This window comes from Oryzias melastigma, linkage group LG16 (genome assembly GCF_002922805.2).
Source record: "Oryzias melastigma strain HK-1 linkage group LG16, ASM292280v2, whole genome shotgun sequence".
In the NCBI taxonomy this organism is placed as follows: Eukaryota; Metazoa; Chordata; class Actinopteri; order Beloniformes; family Adrianichthyidae; genus Oryzias; species Oryzias melastigma.
In genome coordinates, this window is record NC_050527.1 from 2,545,452 (window position 1) to 2,555,618 (window position 10,167).

A 10,167-nucleotide genomic window follows, 5' to 3' on the forward strand; every position below is an offset into this window, starting at 1 on the left:
TTGAGATTATAGATAACAAATATCCGAGCTTCAAAGGGAATTTGTTTTAATTCACTTGAAGCTAGCTCTTTTAGCTGTGCTGCCCAGGGCTTGCTTGATCTCGTCTGATCTTGAAGCTAAACCTGGTTGGTCCTGGTTAGTCTTTGGATGTGAGACCTTTTGGGACTAAAAGGTGCTGTAAGCTACTATAAGTATAAGGTACCATTCTCCAGTGTTTCCATGGATTTGTCCCAAGTCCAGATAAATGCAGGAGGTAGGGTCAGGAAGGGGTTCCACCTTCAAGCTAAAGCCAATTCATGAGTGAATTGTGGGCTGATTTGCTGTGGTGACCCCTGAAGGGATTAGCTAAGAAGAATATTTTTAAAGAGTGGCCTTCAGTAACTTGTTGACATTGCTGTGAAGCCTCGTCTTCCTTCCTCTAGCTCCCCTTCACACCATTAGCTCCTTCTCAAGTGTCTCTGCCTTCAGGCCCTGTATACACTGCACTGACTTCTACAAGCAGCAGCTATGAAGTGTCCCCCGCTGGAGTTCTTCATGCTTCCTTCATCTGGGCAAAACATGAAAAAGTCAGTTAAATTCACTCCAAAGACAACATCCCACTGGGAGTAAGGATAGGAAGTCAACATATGTGCTAAAATGTCTTCAAGTTGAGTCATTGCAACTGGACTAAAATCTACTTTCTTGAAAGGTGGCTTCATCAGCCTGAGTGGTGCCAATTTCAGTCCACTGGTGGGTCATGTGACGTCACCCATAGAAAATGCTCTTGTGACATAAGGCCAAATCTGTCAATTATATTTCTGTATTAAGGGCACCGTCATTTGGAGCCTGATGACAATTTTTGGTTCGAGTCGATCTGAGTCACGTTTTTAGGGAAACTACTGTTGTCAATCATGATGGAGCTTGTTTGAAGACCACACGCCTTCCCCTGAGAGTGGCCTCTGGAGAATCTGTCAATCAAGCGTTCGAGGTAGGGCCACTGGGCATCTCATGCTTTTACTGAGGCATAGGATTGGTCAGTCTATAACTTGAATAACTAGTGATAAAGAAAAAAATATCATGAAAAAAAATTAGGATTAGCAAGCAGATGTTAAGAAAAAGGTATCAAAGCAAGAATAGTTTTTTTAGCAAATAGAATGGCCGAGTACTAACTGTCTATTTCTCAATAGAAGCCAATGGGATTTTGGTTTCTTGGAGCCTTCACATACTTCTCATTTGGAATGTGAGAGGGGAGGGGTTGCGCTGTCCAGTGATTCTACGGTCAATGCCCTATCCCTTCACGTAGTCTTTGGGTGAGGTCGCTCTGGAGTTTTGGTCTTCTTTGGAAGACTTCTCAGGACACAAACTGTGTCTGAAGCATCCCCCCCCCCCCTCTCTTAAGGGAAGAAACGTTTGGAAGACTCCCAGTCTTTGTCTAGGACTCCTAAAAGGACTTTTGGCATGGTTGGGTGCAAACAGAAAACCTGCTATTTAATGGAGGTGAAATCTTTTTCAGACTTTTAAAGATCAGAAGGCTAGAACTCAAATACCTCAAAAGACCATAAAAGTTACTTTTGGAACTGTCAGAAAAAGCTTTGTTGAGGGTTGCAAGTTGCACAAAAGCATCCTGAGACAATACTGAATACCAGGAACTCTCTCTATTTGGAACCTGTATAAAAAACTATTCTTTTTTGGTTTGAAGAAACTTTACTTATGGAAACCATCATAAACTTAACATGTTTTAGTGAATAAGAATGCAGAATCACCTTAGAAAACTGCAGATTAGTGACTCTTGAGGACTAGGCATACAATTTAAGAGGAAGGTAGTTGGCAAATTGTTGCTTTCTTTGGTTTGGAGTGCCTGTTTTTCTTTTTGGATTTTTGTTGTCTCAGAGGTTTTGAGTGAAAATCGCTTATTTCCTTTGAAAAAGCCCAACTGGACTTTTTAAACTCCTACAACTTTCTTATTTCAGTTTTATTATTGTCCTGCTGAAAGACAGTCATCTCTTAAGTTCAGTACTTAACAGCAATTTATGTCATGTGTGCACTTTTAAGAAAAACTTGGAACTGAACAAAGACTAGGATTCGGTGTTGTTAGCTAAGTAAGTATGTACATAAAGTGAAATATTCAAGATTACTTTTGTGAAGGTACAAGTGCAAGTCTGTTGCACTACCATGCACCCATGCCATCCATGGCAGTTTGGAACAAGCATAGGGGTCCCTAATAAGGTCCACTGAAATATTAATCCTTTTCCCTCCTACGGTACATCTAGAATGTGACACGCTCATGCAAACACACACACAAACATGCACGCACACACACACACAGTAGCTCCCACTGGCTTCTGCACCAAGCCTTCAGAGGGCCCTGAAATATTAATGGACAAAGTAAATTAAAGCTGCAACAAAAAGAAAAAGGGATTCTCTTTCTCTTCCTGTATATCTGACTGTCTGATATTTATGACAGGGTTAGGGAGAAGGAAAAAAAGAAGGTGTAGGTGGTTAAAATGCGAAGGAGGGTTGATAAGATTGCGTGTGAATGATAGAGGATGCTTGTCTAATGACAGAGGGCACAAGGAGCTTTAGCTTTTCTAGACGGATGGTGTGCGGATGTGCTGGGTATCCTCAGAACTCCTTTGCTAACTAAAAAAGAAGAAAATTAATTTGACATCAGAAGTTATAAAGGCAAAAGTTAATAAATAAGTCGATGCATAGTGAGTGAAACAGTCTTTGGTTATGAATACAAAAGCGGAGAGAGAAAACAAATCGACACGAGCTTGTTAGCGAGTATACTGGAAGCTTGTTTGCGAATGTGGGCTCTTTTTGCCCTTCCGCCTACAATAAAGCTGCATGATGAGATGAATGAAAAGGCAGCAGAGACCTTGGACTCCCACACTGGCTCCTGACCCCATTGACTGGCAGGTGGTGAGACTTTTAGAATAAGTATGAGGAAATGATCACATATATCAGCTAACAGACACGAATGGTGGCTCACACTTGCAGAAAATCTTTAAAGATGATCATACCAATTTCCTGTAATGCATACAGCTCAAAACACATCCTTCTATCATTTCCTCCCATTTGTCACTAAATCTGAGTTTTGACTCCTTGTGTTCATGTCTGTATCTGTTTGCGCTGTATCATTTAATCAGACCTTGCCAGTCTTTAAACGTGCTCACACAGCTCTGACTCATCCTGAAAGCCCTAAACTACCACCTGATCAAACACTTCAGTATGGACAATGCTACAATCCATAAATCTTTTTCTGCCTCGTTTTATTTCTTCATTGCAAAATCTCTTTTTAACACACCCACATGTGCACACACACGCCCGCACACGCACACGTTCACACACACACACACACACCAAGCAGTAGCAGCAGAGACTTTATCTCTACCATCAATTTCCGCTTTCTGCATATGGCTGGAGCTGCTTATGCATGTGCTGCGGAACTGTACTTTATCAAAGGGCCTGTCCTGGGCTCGAGGCCATGCATTATTAAACACTAGCACCACACGCACGCACACACACAGAAAGCAGGGCTAGAAGGGCGTGTAGCAGACCCTGGCCGAACAGGTATGAACACACTGAATGTGCACAATGTAACATGTATAGACAGAGCTTGCTAAGTGATAGAAATAAATGGAGACATTTGAGAAATTACAGAAATACATACTTTTATATTCATATTTTGATGTAATCTGTCAGGATTTGCTTTGTCTTAGCACACTTTATGGTTCTGTTTCTAATTACTACATTTTTTTAAATTATTATTTTTATTATTTCAGATTTAATAAACAATAATTTAATCTGTATTAGTTGTTTTTTACCTTTGTATTTTGTCCATTTTGTTCAGCAAATGTTGCAGTGGTTGCAACTTTTTTGTGTGTAAATTATCCTGACAGAGTTTACTGAAAGAGCTTCCACTATGAGTGTGAAATAAGGTAATTCAAATTTTAAATATGTTGAATGTCATCTAAAAATATGAGGTGAAACTGTCAGCGACTATTGTTAAAAAAAAATCTAATTTAGCATTGTGGATGCAATGGAGATTCACTATGTCAGTTCTAAGGCCAAATACAAATTCTTCCCCTACCCCTATGGCTTCTAAATGTAGGAACATGTAGCGGAGATCTATGAAAAAATAGGCTATGTCCTAATTCCTTCCCTACTTTCTATATAGTGCATTTGCCGTTTTGTTGTGCAGTCTGATTCTACTATTCCTAAATTAAGTGCACTAGAAATTTGCCAGAAGTCTTTGCAAAAAGCTAGTGTGCATCGGTGCCCACTACATTAGCGAATATAGACCACAATGCATTGTGGTTGAACAATTTTTATTAAATAAAAATTAAAAAACGTGTTTAAATGTAAGTTTTAAATAAAGTGTCAACATTTTTATCATCAGAAAAGGTTCGAATTGATTATATTTTCACTTTGTGAAATTGGTGACTCGAATACAGCATTAAAAAAAACAAAGGAAAAGTGGTGAGTATTGTATCTGAATTGCTTTTAAAATTCAAGGCACTATATAGTGTTTTAGTAGGTAGAGATTAGGGTGGGAATTCGGACATGGTGATAGTTTCTTGAATTTCGGACGACACTTTCTCTAGATGATGTCATCATTATTCGCAGATCATCTACATTAGCACATTAGCTTCCAGCCCTTGCAAAGTACACGTCAGTTTTATAGCTTTAAAGAGTCATGATAAAGCAAAAAAAGATTATTACCTACATTTGAATGTAAACTTATGTGCTTCAGAACACACCCACGTAAAAAAAAAAACAAGTTTCTCCTCCACAGCACGCCGCGATGGGTATTGCCCATGTGGCGGAGAGATATGCAATAAAAAGTCCCTACAGGTTACTATTAAAACAAACAATTTCGGACACCCCTACCCCTAGAAATGCCCCTACAATTGAAGGGGTAGGGAGAAGTCGTACAGGTTGGGGAAAAATTCTGATGTATCTTTTGCAAAAACTGTTTATATGTTTTTTTCTCAACTTATCAGAAAACTGTTATTTTTAATGTATTGCTGCTAGTGCAAAAATTGAAGTTCCAAACAGTTGTGAGCATTTTAACTAATGCCGTAATCAAAACCTGTGATGGAATACAACGCGTACAACGGTCTACAGGGATCTCTACGTCACAAGGTCCTCCACACCTTTATAAAATAAACACAACTGACTACATAAACATGTTCACACACACTTTCAGCCTCTGTGCTGAGCCTAGAAGCTCACCAGGGTAATATACCCTGTCATTCTGTGGAAAATGAATTTGACAAATTGAGCCTGGAGTGCTCAGTGTGCCGAGCTTTGGATCTCAGCTGCTTTAAAAGAGATCCTGTCTTTTCTCTGCTATAGAATAAAACTGGAGTAGTCTTTGTTCCAGATCCAAGCCAGAACTGACCAAACTGTGTACTTTTTATAGTACACAAGTGGGCCTTAGGGAGTTGAATCTAGTGACTTTTTTCTTTCCAATTCCGTTGGACTAATTTCTTGAAAATGTTCCTCTCCAGAGAGAATAAGTGTGTGGGAAATCGAGTCTGTTCTGGCCATTGCTCCCTGCTTGCATCAGCCGTTCATTACCGTGCATTAACGCGGTAATATGGCACGATATGTGCCTCTGCCTTTAACAGGTGTTGGAGTCAAGCGAGGCAAGCAGCTGCTGGGTCGCCCTTCCTCTCACCTTTCCTCACCCCCTCTGTCTGAATGAAACTGGAACACTTACAGCGTTAGTGGCAGGAAGTACCACAGGTGTATGTGTGTGCGTTACAATAACATACCCGGTCTCACCCAAACACTGACATGCCTAGCAGGTGTGTAAAGAGACTCCTGTGATCTTGGAGACCTTTCAAAGTTTGATACGCTGTGATTGGAATTTGATTTATAGTTAAATTGGTTGGTTTTATATCGACTCCTGCACCCATCTGAGCATAGAGTGAGGGCCTACAAAGGAGCAGGAAACTCTTTGAAATAGAAATATGAAGTTAAAAAAAATATTCTTACCACCAGCTGTGTTTTTTTATTAACATTGATAGTTTTCTCCCTTTTTTTTAATAGATGTATTTGATGAAACACAACCCATTTTCTTCACTGTAAATGTACACTTCTGGAGTCAAACTTGTTAAAAAATCTTCATAATTGGAATTATTTTAAAATTAATAGATTTGCATTTGGTTCTAAAATGTTATTGGAGAGCTCGCATGTGATTCTTTGTAGTACATTATTTTACGGTTGACCTCAGTTGGGTTCAATTAATTATTATTATTTTGCTTTCCTAAAACATAGCAGCAGAGAAATTATTATTTTTCTAGTAAAAAAATTTCAACAAATGCTGAGTTTACAAACATTTTACTCTTTAGCCCCTTAAAAGATTAAAAATCTTTCATTTGTTTTTCTATCTAAAACACACCTGAGCAACAATAATCATACGGTCGTTGTTCCAATTATTATTTATCACTTGTAGGTGTGTTCTAAATTTGCTAAAAACGTAAAATCTTTTTTTTTTTTTAGTATTATTATTATTTTTGATAGGACTCATAAAGATAAGAGCAGCTTTTGGTGTGCTCACAGGTGTAAAGTGTATCCATATATGTCTTATTTTTTTACATTTTAACTTGCAAAAATCAATTTTCATAGGACTTTGTGTAGCGTCCAAATAAAAAGTTGTGGATACTAAACATATAGACCCATGGGCATATATTGTGACTACTTTCCTTCTCTGCACAAAGATCAGAAATACTGATTTAGCATGTGGGTCTGATGGGGTGTCGCCCACCATGTTTTTGGTCATGGCTGGAGGACATAGAGGGCAACGTGTGACCACAGTGTTCTTCATCTTGATTTTCCATCACACGTCGGACCACTGTAGTGACCGTAGCCTTTGCAAATGAGGAGCAAAGAGAGGCTGACCAAAATTCATGAGTCGGGATAGGCCGGTGTGCAGAGAAATTCAGAGGTTCACTCAATACCTTCCAAACAGGTCATGTATATTTAGGAGGTGAACTCCCCACAAGGGCTCTTAAACCATGTTCAAGAATGAGGTGTGAACATTCGTGAGTTCCCCTGCAACAAGAACATTTATAGGGACATGCAGCAGGGTGTGACCCAAACGGAGATAAGTGTCCTCTCCTGGAAAATCAAGCAGAGCGGTAAAATAAGAAAGCTGATAGGAATCACATGGACTCCATAAAGCTAAATTTTCTGTGTAGTGATGAGCGACTGCAGATGTTTTGAGATGAACACATCACACAAGGGTTCACAGAGGTCATTATATTTGGCATTCATTTATTGCTTGTAGCTGTTGGGCAAAAGCTGGAAAGCTGGATGTGTCTGTGACCCGTGGCATAATGTAATGTGTCTGAAAAGTGTTTTTTTTTCTCTCTCCTTCTCTGCAAGGCCCAACATGGAGTACAACTGCCTGCTCTGGCTAGTTCTGGCTCATCCCAATCCGGGATGATGCTGGCTGAGTTTCCTCTGTAGATTCGTAGCCAAGTTTTCCCCACCAGCTTCCTTCTGCTATAAATTATTTCATTTAATTACTTTTAACACAGTCGTTTTTGTTCAACACGTTCCACTAGTGTTTTTAAGGGTATAACCTTTTTTATCGACGATTGTTTTCAAGTGTCTCTCACCAGTCACACAGCTTACGGGTGACAAGCTCAAAAAGAAGTCTGGCACATTCTATCTGCCTCATTGCACACCCGCCCGGCCGCAACATGCTTGCTTACCCCAACAAAATGAAAAATCAATACATGTCTCCTATCTCCCACATCTTTTGCAGGACAATTGACCCTGACATCATGATCTCTCAGTGTGACTGATATTATTTCCACTAGGTTGGGCCGGAGGTAAGACACACATTTTTCAGTGGCCAAGCAGGGCACCTATGAAGGCACCTCCATGGCGATGGCCAATAAAGTCAAGTGTGGGCCGTCAAGCAAATAACTAGTTTTGGCAGGTGTGGGGTCTTTAAGGGCTTTATATGTTCCAACATGTTTTTCTTTGCAATAAAAGAATGTTAAAATTACATCTCTTTTAACAACACTATGAAACTCAGTCCAATGAAAACCATGTTTTTGGTGTTTTTAGTTTGTTCTTGTAGAATTGTTCCCATGATAGGCCAATATAAAGAAAATTAGGATTAATATTTCTTTATTCAAATTGTTGTGAATAATAATTTAAAAAAAGCTTGTATTAGAAAAAATGATACAGTCAACAGCCCACAAGCTCCTTCGGCTCCATTCCGATGCATCCACTCACAGACAAATAGATGTATGTATTTTTCCTTGTTCAAGATGGCTCTAAACTGTTTGGTTAGGTAGCTCTGAAAATAATCGCCATTTTTGTTGTAATGTAAGGTTAAAATAGGCTGTAAACTAGCAGGAGAGAGTGTAAACAAAGTGATCATGGGACATGGGGGCAGGGTTACCCACAACATTTTTACTAAATACTCCAGAAACTAAATCAAAACACTTTTTGGGGGCTAAAAACTGCATATTCATATTTTAAAAAATCACTGGTAAAGCTTTTACAATAGATCAAAAGATGATTGGAGTGGGACTTGAATGATGGCGGAGGCAGATCTGAAATTTAAACCAAGCCACAAACTAAGTGTTTGTATAATAAACTTTGATTTCTTTTGAAGACTGACATCAATTTTTACCCAAGGATCATATGAAAGCTCAGAAACTCCCTCCCATATGCAGCTGCTTTCCTTTCCTCTATATTCCGCGGAATTCCACCCATTTATCCTGCTTGCCATAACTCAGAGCCAGCGACACTGACTTCCTGCTGAGGTGTCGTGCTTTGAGCTTTTGGAGACGCAGCCATGTTTTAATATATCAAAATACACTCTGTCAGCACATTTCAGAAATTATGGGCTAGATTAAACAGCAACTTTGACCCACCTGTCAGAGGATACAAGCTTTTTTGCTGAGAGAGATTAATGCTTTGCTCTAACATTTTCTCCTGAACCTCCCAGAATGTTAATCAGAGCCCTGGAGCAGCGGTAGGGAGATTGGTCATTAGGTAAGGTGGAGCCCATTGATTTTTTATTTTGACATGCAAATTTGTTTGCCATCCTATTTGTACAGTAAGCGGACATGTCCGCGTTCATCTCCGCACTTCTTGGCATCATGGGGAACTTTGCCTCAAATTGTGTACCTTTCAAGGAAGTTGTGTGACTGTAGTTTGAAGTAATGTTGCATTTTCTTTTGATAAACTTTTGATTTGATTTTAATACTAATCTCATGCATGTATGAGTCTGCATGTAAATTTGTTTTAATGAATTGTGATCATTTTTTCAAGTTAGAAAGCTTGTAAGACCTGGATAATGTACATTATATTTTACATTATCCAATATTCGTTTTAAAGGGGTGACATGAATAGAAAGTGTAACTGAAAAATGTAGGCTTGCAGTTAGAATGACAAACTAAAGCATAAAAATGGCATTTAGATAATATAGAACATTTCAAACCTTTTACAGAACTGACATACAGAAAAGGGAAACTTAGGATGTATTCTGACTGGACTCATTTGGTTTGCTTGAAGTGAACTAGAGTTTGTTTCCCCTAATAATTTGGAACAAAGTTTCAGTCTGAATACATGTAAACAAATTTTGGTCCAGGACCAGGAACCGCTCTCTGACCCAACTTTCGAGGTGGTCTCAGTTAGTTTCTGAGCTTCAGTTCGCTCTGAGCTTCTGAATGCGAGAGCAAAATAACTGGACCAAAACAGCCACTGTATCCGGTCACAGCCGTACAATTGTGGAGCAGTTTTAAACACCTATTAGCGTACCTCGTAGCTCTAATGTCATCAGTAACCACCTTGCAGGATGCTTCTGCTGTACAAATGTAGCAGTAAAAAGTGCTGAACCTGGCCTTAGACAGACATTCAAAGTTGGTAGGTCAAATAAAGTTTGAATAAGTCAACAATCCTGGCAAGTGTTTTCAAACCCAGCGCCTCCATCTTTCTCTTTTTGTGTTGACCCATCCCAGTAACTTCTTCCTCAATGACTGGAGGGCTGTTTAGTCACACGGTTTTGTTTACAAGTGTTGGTCCGGAACAGAAATCTCTGGTAGACCCCATTCTGAATACAGACCAGGTCTGTTAGGTATCTAGCCACCACCAGTGTATGAATGTGTGTGTGAATGGGTGAATGGGTCTGTGACTGTGAAGCGCTTTGGG